A 19029-nucleotide genomic window follows, 5' to 3' on the forward strand; every position below is an offset into this window, starting at 1 on the left:
CACCGTGTCAGCATCAGCGGTTAGCTCGCGCAGGAGGTATCCGAAAGAAAACAACAGGGTGCCTTGGTCTTTCATATTTCTAGAATCGCACTGTATTCTTTCTACGTTTGGAGCAAGTTCTGGATGGAACGGAAAGCGTAGGTTCTAGAACCATCAGGGTCCCTTCTTCCTCGGCTGGGGATGTAACTTGCTTCCTCGTACTCACTTTGAGTCTCAGTGACACCTGCAGAGTGAGGGTTCCCCAACCTCTGTGTGCTCTCGGGGCTTTGCCAGCGCCTTATGCCAGCGGACTATGTATTGCACCTGCCAGGGCACAAGCTCAAAGACAGAGTTATTAGGAATTTCGAGTCAGCAGTAGCAGAGCATTGAAAGAAGCACAGGGTCCTAGGCCTGAGTGGCCTCAGAAGTTGTACTCCTGCTAAACCAGCCCCATTTCTGCACAAGTACACGTGTGTGTGTGTGTGATTTAAATGTTTTACAACTTGCTTGTTTTTACTCAATAACATTAACATTATATCCTGGCAACCCTGGAAATACTATTAACACTACATCTAGGAATATATTTCACATATTCTATAAAAAATATACTTAATTCTTTTGCCTGGATGCATAAAATCTATTAATGTATCAAAATCTGTTTAACCAGTTTTTAATTCACAGACTCTGTTCACTCTGACCAACAATCCTTGGATCAGCTCTGGGCACTTGCAGAGACGTTCTGTCCTGCCGTCCCTGCAGGGTAAGCTTCTGCAAGTGGAATTTCTGGCTCACAGCAAAAAAAAGATCAGCTGTTATGAGAGACACCAACAAATTTCAAATTTATCCCCTCCCCGCACTGTGCATGCATCTCCACACACCTCCAGCATCATTAGGCATTATCAGAGTTTTAAATTCTTTGCCAATAGGATGGGTAAACACATCTCGTTGTTTTAGTTTATTTCATTATCACTAAGATTGAGGGTTTTGTCATGTTTGTTGATTGATTTGTATTTCTTTTTTTGTAAAGTATCTGCATATTTTGAGTGATGTACCATTCCTTAGAAAAAAAAAAAAAAACAATGAACTTGAGAAGAGTTGGTTTTTAGATGTGCAGAGAAGTTTTGAAGACCGCCCAGAGTTCCCACACCCTCTGCCCAGTTTCCCTGTCACCAACACCTTTCATGAGCATCAGATACTCGCCACCATCAACACACCAATGCTGCTCGGGTGAAGGCCCTGCTTTATCCACATTGTCTCACATGTTATCTGCTGTTCCTTCTGTCCCAGGATCTTCACATCTCCTTCTCGGACTTTTCTTGTTGGTGGTGACACTGGCCGTTCCCAGGCGTGCAGCAGGCATCTGGATAGTGCCCTCTTCTGGGCTTTGACATCTGTCCCATGATGACACAGGGGTTACATGTTTGGGAAGGAGATCACAGAGGTTACCGGCCTTTCTCACTGTATCACATCCCAGGTCCATCCTCTTGGCCTTGATCCTGACCACCTGGCTGAGGTGGAGGTGTTGGGCTTCTCCAGGGTAAAGTTAGGCTTTCGCTTTCTTTCCCCATTTCCCCACTGCCTTTCCACTTCTCTGACTCTCACATGGGAAAACAAGCCCTTTAGTGCTGGCGGGGTGCAACCTCCCCTCGCTGCATCTTCCGACTGTGCTATGGTGTTGGGTGTTTCGCCCCGGGGGCCGGGCTTGCACTACCCCTTCCAGCACCACCTGTAGCCCACAGCCTGGGAACATCTCCCAGGAGGTCAGAGAGAGGCCCCTGGTGCCCTGTGCTCTGACACCTGTTCCCCAGCCTGTCCTCAAATCCAAGTGACCCACCAGAACTTCAATCTCTGTGTGTCCACAGTGAAACCAGTCTTCGCCAGGAACAACCCTTGTCCATCCTTGACTGACCCCAGGCCCCCCCATGGTCTCCAGACATTTCCAGAACCTGCTCCCTCCTTTGCTGACTTCACAATCTCTACTCAATGTACCAGAAAGGCCTCCGGCCCCGTCAGGCTGACCAACCACCCAGGCTTGCCCAGGACTGAGGGAACAGGACATCAGTGTTAAAACCGAGGGCTGGTCACCCTACAACTCGTGTCTCTGTGTTCTCCCCACCTTTTCCTACAACAAATGCTTCATCACAGCCGCGAGGCAAATCTGCACATCACTTGAATCCAATTCCATTGCTCTTCTGCGTAAGACTCCAGACACTGCCAGGATGAATTTGCCCCACAGCACGTTCTGGGGAAGGTGTGTGAGGAAGGCCACACCCTTCTGCTTTTAGACCATTTTTCCTCTGAAGTTGCATTAGTCTCCTGGGGCTGCTGTGACAAACTGTCACACACTGGGTGGCTTCCAGCTACAGGGCACCAGGAGCCCCCTGGCCACAAGTCAGCAGGGCTGGCTTCCTCTGAGGCTCCAGGGAGAGTCTGCTCTGTGCCTTTCCAGCCTCCTGAGCTATGAGCAATCCTTGGCCCTGACGAGGCCTCCGCGTGGCCTTCTCCCTGTGTGCCTGTCTCCGTGTCCTCTGCTTCTCTTACAAGGACACCAGTGATTAGATTTAGGATCCACCCTAAGTCCTGAAGGACCTCACCTCAGGGGTAAACTGATTACACCTGCAAAGAATGTTTTTCCTCCTTTCTTGAGGTTGTGGGTGGACATGACTGTGGGGGATGCTGTGAAACTCAGCACAGGTATTCTGGAGGCTGATGGTGCTGTCAGGGAGACTGAGGCAGGCAGGCCTGCATCAGTTGTCAGGACACAGGGTGCGTGGATGGCTTCGAAGGGCCAGTGGCGTGTTGGCGGGCAGCAGCAGGCATAGGCAAGAGGCTCTGCAGCTCTTGGGATCACATCTGTGGAAGGACAAGGAGGCAGGGTGGGCAGAGGGAGGAGCTGAGGAAGGCTCCGCAGACCCTGGGGCACTCTGCAGAGGGGGGTACCCCTCCACGTTGGCCTGAATTGGAGGAAGAGGGCTGGAGCCTCAGTGGTCACTGCCCCTGGAGGGGTGGGTCCCTTTGGCTGAGGCCTCTCCTCAACCGGAGTAACTCTCCAAGGGGGCCAACAATATAGGTGGCTTGATTTGGGAAGTCAGCCCTTTATTCCAGAGGAGGATTGGGTGTTTACCACCACGGGGTTCTGGATGGGCCCTTTCAGTCCTGAAGCTCTCTGACCATCAGTATGCTGACACCCCACCCCAACTGGACAGGCCCCAACTGGTGGCCATATCCACCCTAACTCACAGCCATGCCCACCTGACCTGGCCCATGCCCACCCCATCAAGGCCACGCCCATTCCAACCACAATCACACTACTCCCAACTCACAGTCACAACACCCACTGACCTGTGTCCACTCCCACTAGGATGGGCAGCCATACCCGTCAACTGTGCCCTCTTTGGGCCCTGAACCCAACCCAGGACCCAGCAGAAGGCCCCAGCAGAGTCAGCCCCTCCATGAGATTCTCCATAGGGCCTGTGGCAGGAGGAAGCGACTGCAGGGCAAGCCTCGCAGGCTCCCTGAGGGCACCTAGGGCCTTCTCGAAGGTCTCTCACACCACAGGGGCATCTCCCAGACCTCCTGGCACCCCAGCCTTCCAGGGCCAGAGCCAAGGCTGGCCATGTTCAGTGGTCCCCTTCCCTCGCGGTGTTGGAGAAGTCCCCGAGGGTGGGGGTATTGGTGCCCCCCCACTGCCGTGGCCCCAAATGTCAGATCACCCCTCCCTGGAAGGGCAGAGCCGGGGCTCCTGCCTGGAGCCTGTCAACACTGGCCTCTTTTCCCAGAGCCAGTCTCATCTGGCTGGTTCACCACTGACCTTCCTGGACCCTAGGCAGCAGCCCCCTGGGACTGGGCTCCCTCCACACTCTCAACCGGCCAGAGCTGTCACCCCATTTTACAGAAGGGGAAACAGAGACCCCTGCCTGTGTCTCAGCCCCCGCAGGCTGGTTCGGGCTGGTCTCACTAGTCCAGAGGCTGAGGACCTTCCTGCAAGGGGCTTGGGGGAACCAGCTTGGGGAACACCTCTGGGACTGATGTCCAATTTCCCAAAGACAGCAGTTCTCTGGTGGTTGCAGTTCCACTGAGTGGTGGGCCATGGGGCTAACCTTAGAGGGCCATCCGCATTGCCTCTTTCCTCAGCCTCCCCCTGAAACCTCCTCTCTAACCCCTCCTGTCAAGCCAGGCTGTGCCAGGATGTGAGAGGCCCAGGGACAGAGCCCAGAGTCCCCAGCCCTGGCCAGTCCTGCTCTAGGCCCCTGATGACCAGGGATGGTGCCAGCCTATGGCACTAGGGAACCACTCTGGAGGCTATCCAGGCTGAGGCAGGGGGCAGTCATGGCCACAGAGCAAGTGGGCAAGTTTGGAGATGAGGTGGGAAAGGCAGTGGGTGGCTTTGCAAAGTGGACAAAAGTTTGGGGCAAATCACTGCAGATCCATGAGAAATAGCTTAAACTATCCCACATCGGCAGAGAAGCATGTATAGATGGGGAGGAGCCTCGGGGGCCCTCAGGGAAGATCTGGCCTTGGGGTCAGAGATATTAAGACTGGATAGTAATAATGATGATGTTAATATTAATTCAGTCTGTAATACTAATGGTTAGGAGAATAGCAACCCTAGCTGTGCTAGCTGCAGACTCCATGCCCCAGGCTTCACATCTTGCGCTAAACTCTGCACTCACACTGGGACATCAGTGTTTCTACCTCATCTTACAGTGGAGGCAATTGAGGCTCAGAGAGGTGAGGTAACTCGCCTGAGGTCACACAGCCAGAAAGAAGCAGAGCTGGGACTTAAACCCAGTTTCTGGAGTCTATCACCACCTCCAGTGGCCTCTGTGCTGAGGTGAGCCCCTTGGCCAGTCCACACTGTGAACTTTCTGTCAAGCTGACCTTTCCTGGCCAGTGCCTGCCAATGGCTGCCCCTGTGATCTTCTGGGCTCCCCTGGGCTCTGGAGGCAGTAGGGGGCCCCAGGCTGCCCTTCCTCCCCTTCCACCAGCCTGGCCTGAAGCAGAGTGGTGGAGGGGGAGGGCTAATTGCGGCTCCTTATTCATGGTCACATCCCTGTTGCCTGTGCAATTGGGGCCTAGGGAAGCGTTCCCCAACCAGCCAGTGGTGCTGAGCAGCACGTTTGCCCTGGTGTCCCCAGCAGCAGGATTCAGCTCCCAATCTGGAGACTGACCCCTTTATTGAGGGCTAGTGAGCTCCCAAAGCAGCCAGCCTGACCTCAGCCTCCTGACCACAACTACTGTGCCCAAGAGGTCTGTCTCCCTTGACCTCTAGCACACACACACCCCCCACCTGCCCTTTGGAAGACCTCTCAACCGGGCCCCAGACACCCCTTCTCTGTTCCCTCCAGGACTGAACTCTCCCACAGTGACCGTGCCAAGCCCCGAAAACCCTTGGGTTGTCAGGCAGCCACCCTGAGGCCCACCTCGTTCAGCCGCAGTCCTGCCTCAGATGTCCTTTGTGGTTGGGAACAACCAAGTGACTCCAGAAGGGAATATGGCAATGACCCCACTCCCTCCGCGCAGGGCTGTGTGCCTCCTGCCAGTGCAGAGATGACACGCAGAACTTCTGCCCACTTCACTCATCCCTCGTTCATCTGTGCACCATGTATGAGCTGGGCCAGCTCCTGTGCAGAGCTCTGGGGTGTGACCTGGAACAGGGTGCCCTGCTGCTCGGTCCCCACAGGGGAGGTGAGCACCCAGCAGATGACCAGTGAGGCACATGGACACCGCTGAGTGCCTGGGTGTGAGGGCCTGCGTATGCACCTGTGCATGTGTGCCAATCTGCTAAGTGACCTTGGAAGACAGCTGGGAGGGGACAGAGGGACCAGGCACAAGCCAGTCTGGAGGAACTGAGTTTCAGGGATAGGGAGACAGCAGGGAGCAGAAAGTAGAAGCTGGAATTGGGGGTATGTGGGGCAGCTGGAGAGGATGTGAGGCGAGGGGCCAGGGCGGGGGAGCTAAGGGCAGGTGGAGGAGGGCCCGGAATCCTTGGAGGACTCTGGGGACCTTGGCGCTGGGTGGGAAAGCTAGATCAGACAGACTGGTAGACAGAGTGGAGGTCAATACTGTGCCTGGGGAGAGCTGAGGATTTACAGGGGCCCAGAGCAAGATGCCCTGCCAGTTTCCCCCTGCCACCCTCCAACCCCCGGGCTAGCCCCACTGCCTATCCTGTCCTGGAGAGTCACCTAAAACCCTGCCAACTCTGCTGCTGGGCACTGCTACCAGGCAGGATAGGGCCCCAGGGGTGACCTTTCTCCTCAGAAATGAAGGAGGGGCACCAAGCCCACCCACCTGCCCATGGGGTCATCACTACTTGGTCTCCTGCCCAGGGCCAGCCTGTCCACCATGCCTGCCGAGTGGCTTCCCACCCACCCTGCCGGCCCTGCAGCACTCCCCCCCAGGGAGGAGCTGACCCCTGGCTGGCTGATGCCTCTGCGGGTGAGTCACAGGTACAGGGAGGAGCTGGTCCGGGGCCAGCTGGGGAGTCAGCATCACCCCCAGCTGGTCACTTCAGCCGGATCCTGGCCTGGCTGCCCGCATGTGAAGAATTAGACGTCTTCTTGGATCCTTTACCCACACAAAGCCACTGCTAACGGTTGGCGTATCCCCTTCTAATCTTTTTACTATATTTTCTTTAATGGTGAAATCAAAATATACATACTGATTCATAACTTCCAGAACATTTCCCTGTAAGTCTTAAAATACTTAACAATGAGATACAATTAATATACTATAAATTTTCCTGTTAAAAGTATAAAACACAATGGTTTTCAGTAAATTTCCAATTGTCAACCATCACCATAATCTAATTCCAGAACATTGTCCTCCCACTTAGAGAAACTCTGTCCGCATTAGTAGTCACTGCCCACCACCCCCTAACCCCCAGGCAAACCACTAATCTGCTTTCTATCTCTTACTAGTCGGCCTGCTCCAGAGGATTCATGCCAATAGAATCACACAAAAGCCTTTGGGGACCTTAATGGTTTTTGGAATCCCATATTAAATGGTGTCCATGATCTGTGGACACACCGTGTTCCCTTGTTGGCTATTTCAGGTGTTTAGGGCACTGCTGTGCTTGGGATGGGTCTCCGCTGTGAGAGGTGGGGGTGGGATTGTAAAGGATGAGCTAGAATCACAGTGCCTCCAGCCTTTGCACACAGCACATTACGCAGGCCACCCCCTTTGCTCACAGATATTCAGAGGGTTTGAACAAACATTGGGGGTGACACACAGAGCAGGACCATTTCCGCCCTGCCCTCCTGCAGACTTGGCTGTCCTGCCAGAGCCGTGGCCTTGCTGGAGCTGGGGGACATGTCTGAAACTCCTTTTCTTGGGTGTCCTTTCTAGGGGAAACCATCATTCCCTGACAATGAAGGTGATGACTACAAAAACCCACCCAAGTGTGGTCAAGAAGGTTAGCAGCTCAGCTTGGAAGGAGAATTTACTCTACAAATGAAAGCAAAACCAGTGCTGGGCATGGTGGCTTGGGCTTGAAATCCCAGCACTTTGGGAGGCTGAGGGCTGAGGATTGCTTGGGGCCAGGAGTTTGAGACCAGCCTGAGCAACATAGCAAGACTCCAGCTCTACAAAAAAAAAAAAAGAAAGAAAGAAAGAAAGGAAAAGTAGCTGGGTGTGATGGTGCAACACCTGTGGCCCCTGCTGCTCCTCCTGGGGCTGTCCCCACAGAGAAGGCTCTTCATTCCCACCAACCTCAGGTGCTGGGGAGAGAAGCAGATGAGGGTGGTGGTGGTGGATGCCTTAGCTAGATCAGATTTTTTCAGATTAACATATGGATACAAAGGGCGGCGCCTGTGGCTCAGTGAGTAGGGCGCCGGCCCCATATGCCGAGGGTGGCGGGTTCAAGCCCAGCCCCGGCCAAACTGCAACAGAAAAATAGCCGGGCGTTGTGGCGGGCGCCTGTAGTCCCAGCTGCTCGGGAGGCTGAGGCAAGAGAATCGCGTAAGCCCAAGAGTTGGAGGTTGCTGTGAGCCGTGTGACGCCACTTGTGACGCCACGGCACTCTGCCCGAGGGCGGTACAGTGAGACTCTGTCTCTACAAAACAAACAAAAACAAAAAAGAAACATATGAGTACGAAGGATTAGATTACATTGTTTGCCTTTGTTAGGTAAAGTCCAAGTTGTAGTTGAGCCCTTCACCCAGGAGGTGTGCCATATACCCCTACAGTGCACCTGTTAGTAAGAGCTTACCAAACCCCGTCCCTTTTCCCTCTCTCCCTTCCCCCACCACTTGAATTTAATTGTGTTTTTTCTTTTCTTTTTTTTTTTTTTTTAATTTGGCCGGGGCTGGGTTTGAACCCGCCACCTCCGGCATATGGGACCGGCGCCCTACCCGCTGAGCCACAGGCGCTGCCCTTAATTGTGTTTTTTCTTTTCTTGTGTGGGCGTGTAGTCGTTCATCTACTGGTTTCATGTCATTATTAAATACATTAGATGCTTGTTCCATTCCTGTGATACTTTCCTTAGAAGGATGTTCTCTAAATCTTTCCAGGTAAATATAAAAGATGTGAGAGGGTGCGCACTTTTCCTGGGAAGTCCTGGTAGAAAGTCACCAGCTTGCCTGTGAGGAGTTTGAGGTTGCAGTGAGCTAGGAGGAGATTACTGCTCTGCACTCTAGCTCAGGCAACAGAGTGAGACCCTGGCTCAAAATAAAAAATATTAAAAATTTAAAGAAGAAAGCAAAACCAAGACAAAACCCAAATCAGGGTGCAGAGTAACAGGAGGGTTGCCTGTGTCAACTGATTCTAAAAGGCAGTTCCTGAAATATTCTCAGCTGTGGTCAACCACTGAAGCTATATGCAGATTGCCCTCAAATGCCAGCTCCCCAGGGACCCTGCTGGAAGAGGGGGTATCTGTGGGAAGTGAAGCTGGGGCCAGGGCAGCCAGGTCCATTTCCCACCTGAGTACCAGGGCAGGAGGTGCCAGTTCTGGTCACAAGGCAGGGATTAGAGCCTCTTTGGCTGGACACTGCCCAGGTTCCCTGGAAAGCCCTTTCTCTTGCAGGTGGAGTGCTTAGTGTGCCACCAGCAGGCCTTGGAAAGGCGTTGACCTGGGTGTTGTCGTGTGTGTGTGTGTGTGTGTGTGTGTGTGTGTGTGTACTACACACAGCCTTGCCCATGGACGGTACACATGCAAACACTTGCCCCACACAGACACGTGGGCAAACCCTCACCTGAGATCTGGGGATCATTCCATGATTGCCTTTCAGCTGCGCCTATTCAGGTTGTACCAGGCTGGTCTGTGGCGTGCACATTCTTCCCCGTCCGTCCTTCTGCGGCAGTGGACCGGCCCCACCCCTCCTGTGCCCTGTGTCCAGGGCCAGCCCAGTCAGTGAGTAGATGACACATGGGCCACAAGCTGGACAAGCAGGGCTGCCCCCACAGAGAGGGCTTTCCTTTCCCACCAACCCCAGGTGCTGGGGAGAGAAGCAGTGTGGGTGGTGGTGGGTGCGTCAGCCAGACAGAGGGGCCCACTTTTTCTGGGGAGGGTCCTTATAGAAAGTAACAGGCTTGTGTGAGATGGCAGTTGCATTTGGGGGTATGTGATAAGGATTCACAGACTTACTGTGAGTCCCATAGCGCTCTCAGTGGAACTCGCAGTTTACCACAAGAAGACTGGAAAGACCGCGGAACAAATCTCCGACGAATGAGAATCCCAGACCAGCTACTTGCTGACCTTCGTCCTGTATTGCTGGCTACAGGATTCCTGGAGTCTTGCAGTCACCAAAGAAAGAAACCTGCTGTGGCCCCTAGGAGTGGAGGCCTCATGCTGGGACCACATGTTCAAATGGGACCACATGTTTAGACAGGAGGAAGATACCTGGCCGCCTCTGCCAGCCCCCCAGGCCAGGCCTACAGGGGAATGGGCTGGGGGGTTCAAACCCAGTCTGGTGACATGCCTGTTCTCAGCTCTGGCATGTGGCTACCGGGCTCCTGGTCACTGCTGGCTGTGTCCCCTGTTGCAGGTGTTCACTATCCTGGAGTCCAGGCACCACACCCCGCCCCCGCCCTGGCCCCACCTCCCCTGACCCCACCTCCCCGTCCTCCTCAGATGCCTCTGGGCTCAGGAGAAAGGAGACAGCCCAGCTAGGGCAGAACAGGTCTGGCTGCCACGAAGCCCTCCCCATTGACCTCTGCACACCCTCCCACTGCACTGTGCCAAGCCCTCTCATATCCTGCTGGTGCCAGGGCCTCTCTCGGCCAGCAGGGCAGCGGCTCCTCGGCCCTGTGCCCAACCTAGGCCTGCACCCCAGCCAGGCGCTGCTCCGTGATCCAGGACCCGCCTCTTCTCATGGCTGGGAGTGTGCAGCCGGGAAAGGAGGGCCCCCACCTGGTGTCCCTTGGCGGCTAGTTGCCAGTGGGCACTGGGAAGAGCCGCGGAGACTGGGGTGAATCAGCCTGGGTTCCAGCCCCAGCTCTGCCTGTGTCTCACAACAAAACCTGAGGTAAGTTATGGACCCACTCTGGGCCTCAGTTTCCTGGTAAGAAAAATCTGGTCTCCCTTGAAAGATGCCTCCTTCCATCTTCCCAGGACCCCCACAGGCAAATAGCCAGGAAGGCAGGAGCAGGGCAGGGCACTCAGGGTCCTCACTGCCTGCACTGCTGCCCTGGCCCTGAAGGATCTTGCTCAAATGTCAGTGGCCATGGGGAGGGGTCCTCGAGGGGTGAGTGTCTTGCCACCCTCTCAGCCCGGGCTGGGCAATAGGCCTGTGAGGGCCCTCCAGGGCTCCAGTGGCGCTGGCTGCGGTGAGGGCGGACGGTTAGGGGAGGGCCCTAGAGCAGTGCTTGTGGTGCCCCTGGGGGTGTGCGTGTGAACGTCTCCACTGGCAACGGCTTGGTCGCCCAGCAACTTGCCGCCCCAGGGGTGGGGCTGGTACCTGCCACTCCTCAGCCCCTCAGCCCCTCCTGCAGGGGGTGGAGGGTGGAGTTGGCAAAGAGCAAGGTACCGCCTGCTCCAGAGCCAGTGCCAAGCTCCTCGCTGGAGCTGCTGGCAGGCCCTGAGGCACCTGGGCCCACACGTGCTGCCACCAAAATAGGCAGAAAACCTCAGCTGCTCACTGGACCCCTGGCAAGCCCCTTCCCTTCTCAGAAGACAGAGGCTCTGCGGCTGGGGAAGTGTGGGGGCCACAGGTGGGACTGAGTGGCCCCCGGGGTGTGGGATCTGGAGGTCTAACTCCACCCTGGTCGCTCTAGGGGCTGCTGGGGGCAAAGAGCAGCAGCCCCTACCTGCCTTGTTCTAGCCCCTGGGGGTTGATCCCCCACCAGGCCTGTGCTGGAATGGCCCTGGGGCAGTTGCTCTGCCTGAGCGGTTGCTCTGAGTAGGGGCTTTCCCCATGGATATTTTTAGGGTGACATCAACCACTTCAAGGACTGGCCTGATTTGATATTTCATGCCCACTGGAGGCCATGCATCCCAGCCCACCCCACAAGGGCCAGAACAGGAGTATGGCTTAGGAACTCGGAGAAGTGGCCTGTGCCAGGTCTGCAGTAGAAGGAGGTCTGGCTGCTGCAGGGGTGAAACTCCACATAACCTCTCTCCTGGGCGGGGCAGGGTGGGCTCCAGTTCAACCCTGCACCTTAGGCACCTGTAAACTGGCTGAGCTTACACAGACCTGGACTTCTGATGTTTCCCCACTGAAGACCCTGGTAAGGAACCGGGCTGAGGTGCCAGGGGGATGGGTGGCTGGGCTTAAACTTGGCCAGGACAGCTGAGGCCTAAGTGCCACCATTCTGTGCCTGGCAGCCTTTGCCGTGAATCCTGTTTCCTCTATGCCTTCTTATCTGGAGACTGAGGGACACCCCCACACCCCTGTGCCTTCCCAGTGGCCACCGTGACCCAGTATAGCTTCAGAGGGTCTCAGTGAGCTCTGCCACTTCTGGCTGTGTGACCTTCAGCAGGTCTCTTGACTTCTCTGGGCCTCAGTTTCCCACTTTCCTATAAAATGGAAACAAACAGCAGGCTTTGTGGGGTCGCATGTAGCTGTCCTGCTGTGAGTGCTTGTGTGGGTCTCTGCCTTCCCAGGTCCCTGTTAGGCTCTCACTCCCTTCCCTGAGTCTGGCCTAAATCCTCCCTGCTGCCTTCCCCCTCTGTTTTTCTCTGGGTGTCTTTCCCTCCTCAACCCCACCTCATATTATTTCTTCCACCTGCCTCCCCTTTGCGCTGTGTATGGCTTCTCCTCCGCATGTGAGTGCACCAGGCCCCGACCGCCCTGCTGCCTGCCCCAGGCCTTGCCCTCCCTTAGCCCAGGGGCTGGGGCTGGGGGCGGCTGTGCTGACATCACGGGCGTTTATCCACTGCCTCTTGCCTAACGCAAATTTCATCCTCGTTCTCTCTGAATCAATTCACTTTTATTGCCTCAGCTGCTCAAAAGCAATTTTTCAAGAACAAAAAGGTCAGCATGTCCAAGACTAATCAATTCTCAGAGAGCTCTTGCCGCCGTCAGGGGAGCCTGGACCGCGCCCCGCCCTTCCCGCCACCCACCTCCCGCCAGCCCCATCGCTTTTATTGCTTCATGATGCCTGTCATTAGCGATGCGTTGGAGCTGCCCCACGGTGTTCCGACAACATAAAACCTGGGCGCTGGCAGAGGAGGGGCTGGGCTCCTTTATGGCCACTCACTGGCTGCGGACAGGAACAGCTGAGCTGATGGATGGCCTGGAAGGGGAGCCAGGACAGGAAACGTCCAGCCACTTGTTTAAAGGGACACCCCAGAGGAGCCGGGCCCTGGCTGCCAGCTCCAGGCTCATCACTCCACCCCTCTGCTCCATCTGCATGGCCCTGCAGTGGCCAGCTGTCATTGTGCTGTCACCCCTTCCAGGAAACTTCCCCCAAAGGGCACTCTGGTCCCTGCTGCCGTCCCACTGGGGGGCAGAATACGCCTTCCGGAGCATCTCCCCTTCCGCCGTCTACTCCGTGCCAGACTCAGTCCCTCCAACACCATGAGGTCTGTATGGCCATTCCACAGATGGGGAAGTCGCAGCCTGGTGTCACAGGCAGGAAGGAGTAGACCCTGAGTTGGAACGGTTCTGTGACCTGCTGAGGTTCCCCACACCTGCTCCTTCAAGCCCCAGCTGTTCCCATTCTGTGCCATCCTGACACCTGTGTCTGAGACAATATCAGCTAAAATGAGCTGAGGCTCTGCATTCTGCATAGGTGACCCTCTTCTCCACAGCGAGCCTATCACAGTCACTCTTACGTCCATTTTCCAGATGAGGAAACTGAGATGGGTCAGCTGCAGGCTGGATTCAGCCCCTGCCCGGAAACTGGCCAGATAACTGACCCAGGGCAGCGGGAGCAAGTCCCTTCCCCTCCCCGAGCGTCAGTAAAAATGACCAAGGAGAGTAAAAGCAGGTTCCTTAAGCACATTTGTTTCTTTAGCAACAGCGGTGACCTTTCGTGAGCCATCTCTCTGTCCTAGGTGTGGACACACTCATTTGATTCTGACCAGCTAGTGAAGAAAGGAAAGGGCCTGAGAGGTACTGCCTTGTAGACAGGACCCCACAAAGTGGCAGGTCCCAATGTCCACACCCAGCAGCACCAACCCCTCTGGTCTCCTGCCAGTGTGCCTGGCTTCCGGGCTTCTCAAACTCAATTAGCTTCCTTTGGGGGCCCTGCCAAGTTCTAGGCTGGGCCACAACTGCTGAACATTCTAAGAAATCCCTCTGGGGGTTTTCTTAGAACCTGGGTGAGGGAGGAAGTGCCTTGAGGCTGAGGGGACAGTGGTGGCAAGCAGCACCCAGAACTCCAGGCAGGGTGCTCTTCCAAAGGCCAGGCTGGGGAGAGTCAGTGTAGGGGCTCCTGCTGGTGGCTGGCACCTGCGTGCTGGACAGAGGGTGCACGCAGGCCCCTACCTGCTGACAGGCCTCACCCTGGGGAGCCAGCATGCTCAGGTCACAGACTGTGCTGCCCAGGTCCCTGGACCCCAGGTCCTGGACACTGGCTCTGTACAGCAGCTGATCAGATGAACCTGAATCAACTCTGCTCAGCTGCTTTGGTCTACTGGCCTGGCACCTGGGGGAAGGGGGATGAAGATGGTTAACTTTTTTTCTTAATAATTGTGTAAAAATAAACATTTGTGGTTTGATAAATAACTACATACAGTATTTTCAAATCCAGCCAGTCAAGGCAAGGCCATCTCCAGGTGATTTGTGTGCCATTGAGTTGCTCTAAGATTTCCTTCCATGGTCTCCCTGTTTGCCTCTAGGACACCCCCCACCTGCCCCCACTTCATGCTTCTAAACTCAAGGGCCACGCTGTCCCCTGAACAAGTCAATCACAATGGGATCCATTATAGTGCCAAAGATATGGAAAAAAAAAAAAGGTGTGGGGGGTGTCCAGGAATCTGGCCGCACCCAGGAGAGCTGCACAATTAGCCCTTGTTGTTAGAAGTTTCCTGGTGATAAGAAGGGAGCCTGGAAATGCCGCTTTCTGAACTGACTACAAAACAGCATAGAAAGTTCAAGGCTGTGAGATAGCCAAGAAGGCGGTCCCTATAGAGCGGACAGGCTGCGGCCAGCAGCCAGCTGAACAGCCCCTTGCGGGTGGGCATGGCGGGTCCCTGTGTCCATCTTCACAGGGCTCCCAGGAAGGGGGCACAGGCCATGTCCCCCACTTTGCCTCTCGCCTCCTCCAGCCTAAGCATGGCTTCCTGTCGCTTCCTCTCTGACGACCGTACTTGCCGCTTCGTTTACCTGGGAGGCCTCCTGGCCTATGCACACCCACCTCCCCCTTGTACTGGCAGGGAAACTGAGGCAAGGCTCTGGGGACCAATTGCTGGGCTCTGAACTCAGCCGTGGGCTCAGGTGTTTCTTTGTGTTATGCTTCTCCCCATCTATCCAGAAGACTCTCCTGGGGGTGTCTGTGTGTAGGAAGGACTACCACTGGCCTTGATCTTCCTGCGTCATTTCCGGTGGCTGATCCAACCTTTCTCTCTGACGGCATCAGTGGGACACGGGCCAGGTTCCAGTGAGGGCAACATTACTCCTCCCCCAACACTCAGTGCCGTTCTTACAGCCACCCTCCCACCCCACCCCAGCCTCTGTTCTAGGCCCAAGTTTGGCTAGTCTTTCCCAGGGACATCTGTCCTGACCTGTCATCTTTCCTTGGCATTAGCAACTCAGAGGCAAAAGGCAAGTCAGGGGGCTGCCGAGACTCGTACTGGTATTGAGTGTGAGCTCTAGGCCAGACTGTCCTGATTTGAATCCAGCTGGTCACTAAGCAGCTGTGTGGCCTCGGGCAGGTTGCTTAACTTCTCTGTGCCTCAGTTTCTTATGTAGAAAGCTGGGGTACTAACAGCCCTACTCCATGTGGGCCATTGTGAGTAATGTTCAGGGTACTCAGCTGGGTCCTTGTCACATGGTGGGTACCAGAAAGTCCCTGCACCTCTGAGTTGGCTCCAGCTCAAGTGTCTCACTCACTCACTCCAGACTGACCACTGTGGTCCAGAAGCTCAATCCCCCACTTTCTCTGGACTCGGTGCTCTTGGCCTCTCTTGAGTCACTTTTCAAAACCAGCTGGAGCAGCGTGCCCCTCTGCCTGCCGGCCAGCAGCCAGCAAACCCTGTGCCAGGTTCCCGGCTCTTCCCAGGTGGCACCCCTCACTTGCTGGGAGCAGGTGGCAGCCGGGTCTCCAGGGCTGAAGGCATGGTATGCCACCACCACAGGCATGGGGACCCCTGGACCTAGGAGTTCCCCAATCAGTCACTGGGATGAGGGTGGCAGTGGGGCCAGGAGGACAATTCCAAGCAAGCCACAGAGTTCTCAGCCTCCTCAGCTTGGGGCCCCAGTGCCCCTCCTCTCACATGGTGGTTCCTGGCCAGGGACATAAGACTTTCTCAGGGCAGAATCCCTCCTCAGCCCTCCACAGGGCTATAGGAGCCCCCCTCCCCCCATTCCCGCCTCCCTCAACCGGCCAACTCTGCCCTGATGTCCATCCCTCGGTGGAAGTCAAACCTATGAAAGAGACACACCTTGGAGATATACAGGAGGCCCTTGCTCGCTGCCCAGCCCTCGGTCACACTCAGCAGATGCTGCCAATGCTGCGTCTGCATTCAGGGCCCTCACCCCTGGCCCAGGCTGGGTATATGGTGGCCTAGGCACTGGTACGCCCTGGGGCCCGAGACCTGAGTGTCACAGCAGCCACGGTGGGCAGCCAGGCTTGGGACTCCCTCCCCCACCCATCAGGGGCTGGGCACAAGTCTACAGAGTTCCCAGCCCAGGATGCCCATCCGTCTGCCTCTCTGAGTTCACAGCCCCCAGCCAGGACAAGGCCCACTGCCCCCTCAGGCCCCTACCCAGTTTGACTCTGAGCTGGAGAGATTCTCTCTGTAACTGGCCGAACTCAGGCCAAGTGACTTCAGCATGTCCCCAAACTCTGTGCTTCCATTTGCTCATCTGTGAAATGGTCCTATAGCTGCTGGCCTGAAAGGTGCTGTCAGGGCCGGACAAAGAGTGGACATGACAGAGACAGCTGGGCCAACACTGCCACCCCTGTCCCCTGGTCTTCACTTCTTATACCTGCTGGGCAGCCATTACCTGAACCTTTGCTGGGTAAGGCCCAGAGATACCACCATGCAAGACTGGGCGCTGTGCAGGGCAGGGGAAGCAGTGTGAGCTGAGCCAGCTTTCTGTCATGGGGCTTCCTGTGCCCAACCCTGTCACAGGGCTACAGCAGGAGGGCTCTAACGGGCCAGGCATGCAGCCGTGCTCTGCATCTGATTCCTGAAACAAGAGCTAGAGGTAGCTGTCTACATTTCACAGGTGAGCAGATTGAGGCTCAGAGAGGCTGGGAGACTTGCCCCAGGTCACACAGTGCGACTGAAGCTTGATCAGAACAAAAAGCCCCTGCCGTGCACAGGATGCTGTGCAGCCATGAGAACATTCCTGAGCTCGGCTCAAGAAAGCTGCTGCCTTATCCCCCAGGACCTGCTGAGGGCCTCAGTGCTCAGGGATCTAATCTTATCAGCCCATCAGTTCTTGCCAGGGCCTCTTTTATGGTCTGTGTACCCTGACATGTGTCCATATTGGTGGCAACGTTCCTTCATTCAGACAATATTTGCCCAGCATCCAGGAGGGGCTCTCGTTTATTAATTTATTATCCAGCAAACACTAAGAGGCTGCGGCAGACCAGGGACCAAGTGAGGTGTGGGAGACATGTGGCCAGGCAGGGTGGTCTGGCCACTCTCACTACACCTGTGAAGCTTCCAGAGCGGAGGTGGGGGTCACCAGGTCTTCCTCAGGGGGCTGGGGTAGGGGCCTGGGCAGAGAAGCCAGGAAAGGGGGTTTCCCTCAGCAAGTGGCACTGAAGCTGAGGCTGTGGGTGTTAATCTGGGAGAGGGGCCGAGTTCACTTCCTTGGCGCCCTCGACATTTCTGGGGGGGAGAACCAGCATTCCAGTTGCACCATTCCAGGTGCACAATCCCACAGCTGAAATAGAGCGCTCAGGGGTGGAGCCCTGAGCTGGATGCCCCTCTCTGGGGCCTGGGGAGACCTGGAGCCCAAGTCCCCACTAGGGCTTGCTGCAGCGGCTGTGGAACCACGTGCAACCAGAGCTAGGCCCCAGGGACTCTCCTTGCGCTGTTCTTCACATCCACCACGAGGATGAGCAAAAGGGCTCCCTGGCTGGAGCACACAGTGACAGCTGGGCAGAGCAGCCTCGCTCCCAGGCACATTCATGCCCGGGGGGAGTGCTGCAATCTGGGGGTGCTGTAGTGGCTCACCTTGTGGCTCAGCACTTTGGAAATTCAGCCAAGTCCTAAGTTCATAGATACAAAAAGATCCTATTTCTGTGGCTCCAAGAGCATCAAAGCAGGGGTGGGAGAAGGTACAAGGGCCCCGAGTTGGGGGGACACAAGTACCTAAGGCTCCTGCCCGGCCCCTCCACCCAGGCCTTGGGTGTTTATACGTGGCGGGGCACCTCCCTCAGATACCCTGAGCATCCTAAGGTGTTGGGAACTCCCCTTGGGGACCTCTGCAGTAGCTGAAGTCTGGGGAGCAGCAGGGAGGTGTCACTGGAGGGCAGTCCCTTTGGGCACAGGGGCCCAAACACCCAAGTGTTTATCCTGGTGGTTCTATAGTCCAGTGCTGGTGAGCACAAAAAGCACAAAAAGCTCATGGCCACTGACCTTTTTGTGCTTCAACCCTGAACCAGCCTCCTGGACCTGGGATCCCCAGCAGCTGGGCCCATGGGCAACAGGATGTCGTTGTCCACCACGGCCTGCCCTCAGCTCTATGCTTTCCTGCTCACTGGGACCTGTCTAGCTTCCCACATACTTCTTGAGGTTGTTGTGAGGAGGGTCCTTCTGGGCCCCACTCATGTCCTAAAGGTGTCCTAGAGTGCAGTTGGGGACCCCAGTGGGGGAGTGGAGCAAGATGGGGAGAAGTGAGGCAGATGAATGGGGGTGGTGGAGCAGAGTGCTGAGGAGAACCCACACGGCTCCCCTCCCTTCCAGGCAGGAGGAGGGAGAGTCCAGTGAGAAAGGGCAGCCTACAGGACAGGACCCAACGCAGCCTGGCGTGGGCCTTAATGACCTTGACATCCCCCTCTCATCTTGAGATACTTAATAACTCTTCTGGGCCCCCCAAGGAAGCATCCTCACTGCCAGGCAGAGGTAAGCCATGCCCCAGGCTCAGGGTGTTCTGCAGACAGTCTGGGAGGGAAGTGGCCCTGGACTGAGGGCTCTGTTTACCCCCAAACAAGAAGAAAGAGCTGATGATGACGCTATTGCTGTGCAGAAGCTGAGCAGCCCACCCTGACAGGCCATCTGTCTGCCCACGGCCAGCGCCGGGCCAGGGCCAGCTGCTGGAGCTCAGAGCCCAGGTCTGAGGCCGTGTGCGTCCTTGTCCAAGGCTGCCCATCCCTGCACCTCCTCTGGATCCAGCCGGGCTGAGCTAAGCCCACGAGGGCCAAAGAACACCATGAACTTCACAAGCCCAGCAAGCCTGTGTCCATGATGAGAGGTCCCGCGGGCAGACAGACTCTGCCTGGGCCCCAGGGTCAGCCTCAGGTCCCACTCTGGTCTTGGGCACACCATTGG

The 19029-nt window shown here is 56.1% G+C and overlaps 1 long non-coding RNA gene across 1 annotated transcript; it reads right to left on the reverse strand.

Moving 5' to 3' along the window:
• Nucleotides 1-6603: 6603 nt before the first annotated feature.
• On the reverse strand, nucleotides 6604-9623 carry LOC128569807 (uncharacterized). Its single transcript, XR_008375467.1, has 3 exons — nucleotides 9562-9623; nucleotides 9170-9303; nucleotides 6604-8032 (listed from the first exon to the last, which is right to left on the reverse strand). It is a non-coding gene; the product is annotated as an uncharacterized LOC128569807 (long non-coding RNA).
• Between the last annotated feature and the right edge of the window lie 9406 nt (nucleotides 9624-19029).

This window comes from Nycticebus coucang, chromosome 18 (assembly GCF_027406575.1).
Source record: "Nycticebus coucang isolate mNycCou1 chromosome 18, mNycCou1.pri, whole genome shotgun sequence".
Lineage (NCBI taxonomy): Eukaryota > Metazoa > Chordata > Mammalia > Primates > Lorisidae > Nycticebus > Nycticebus coucang.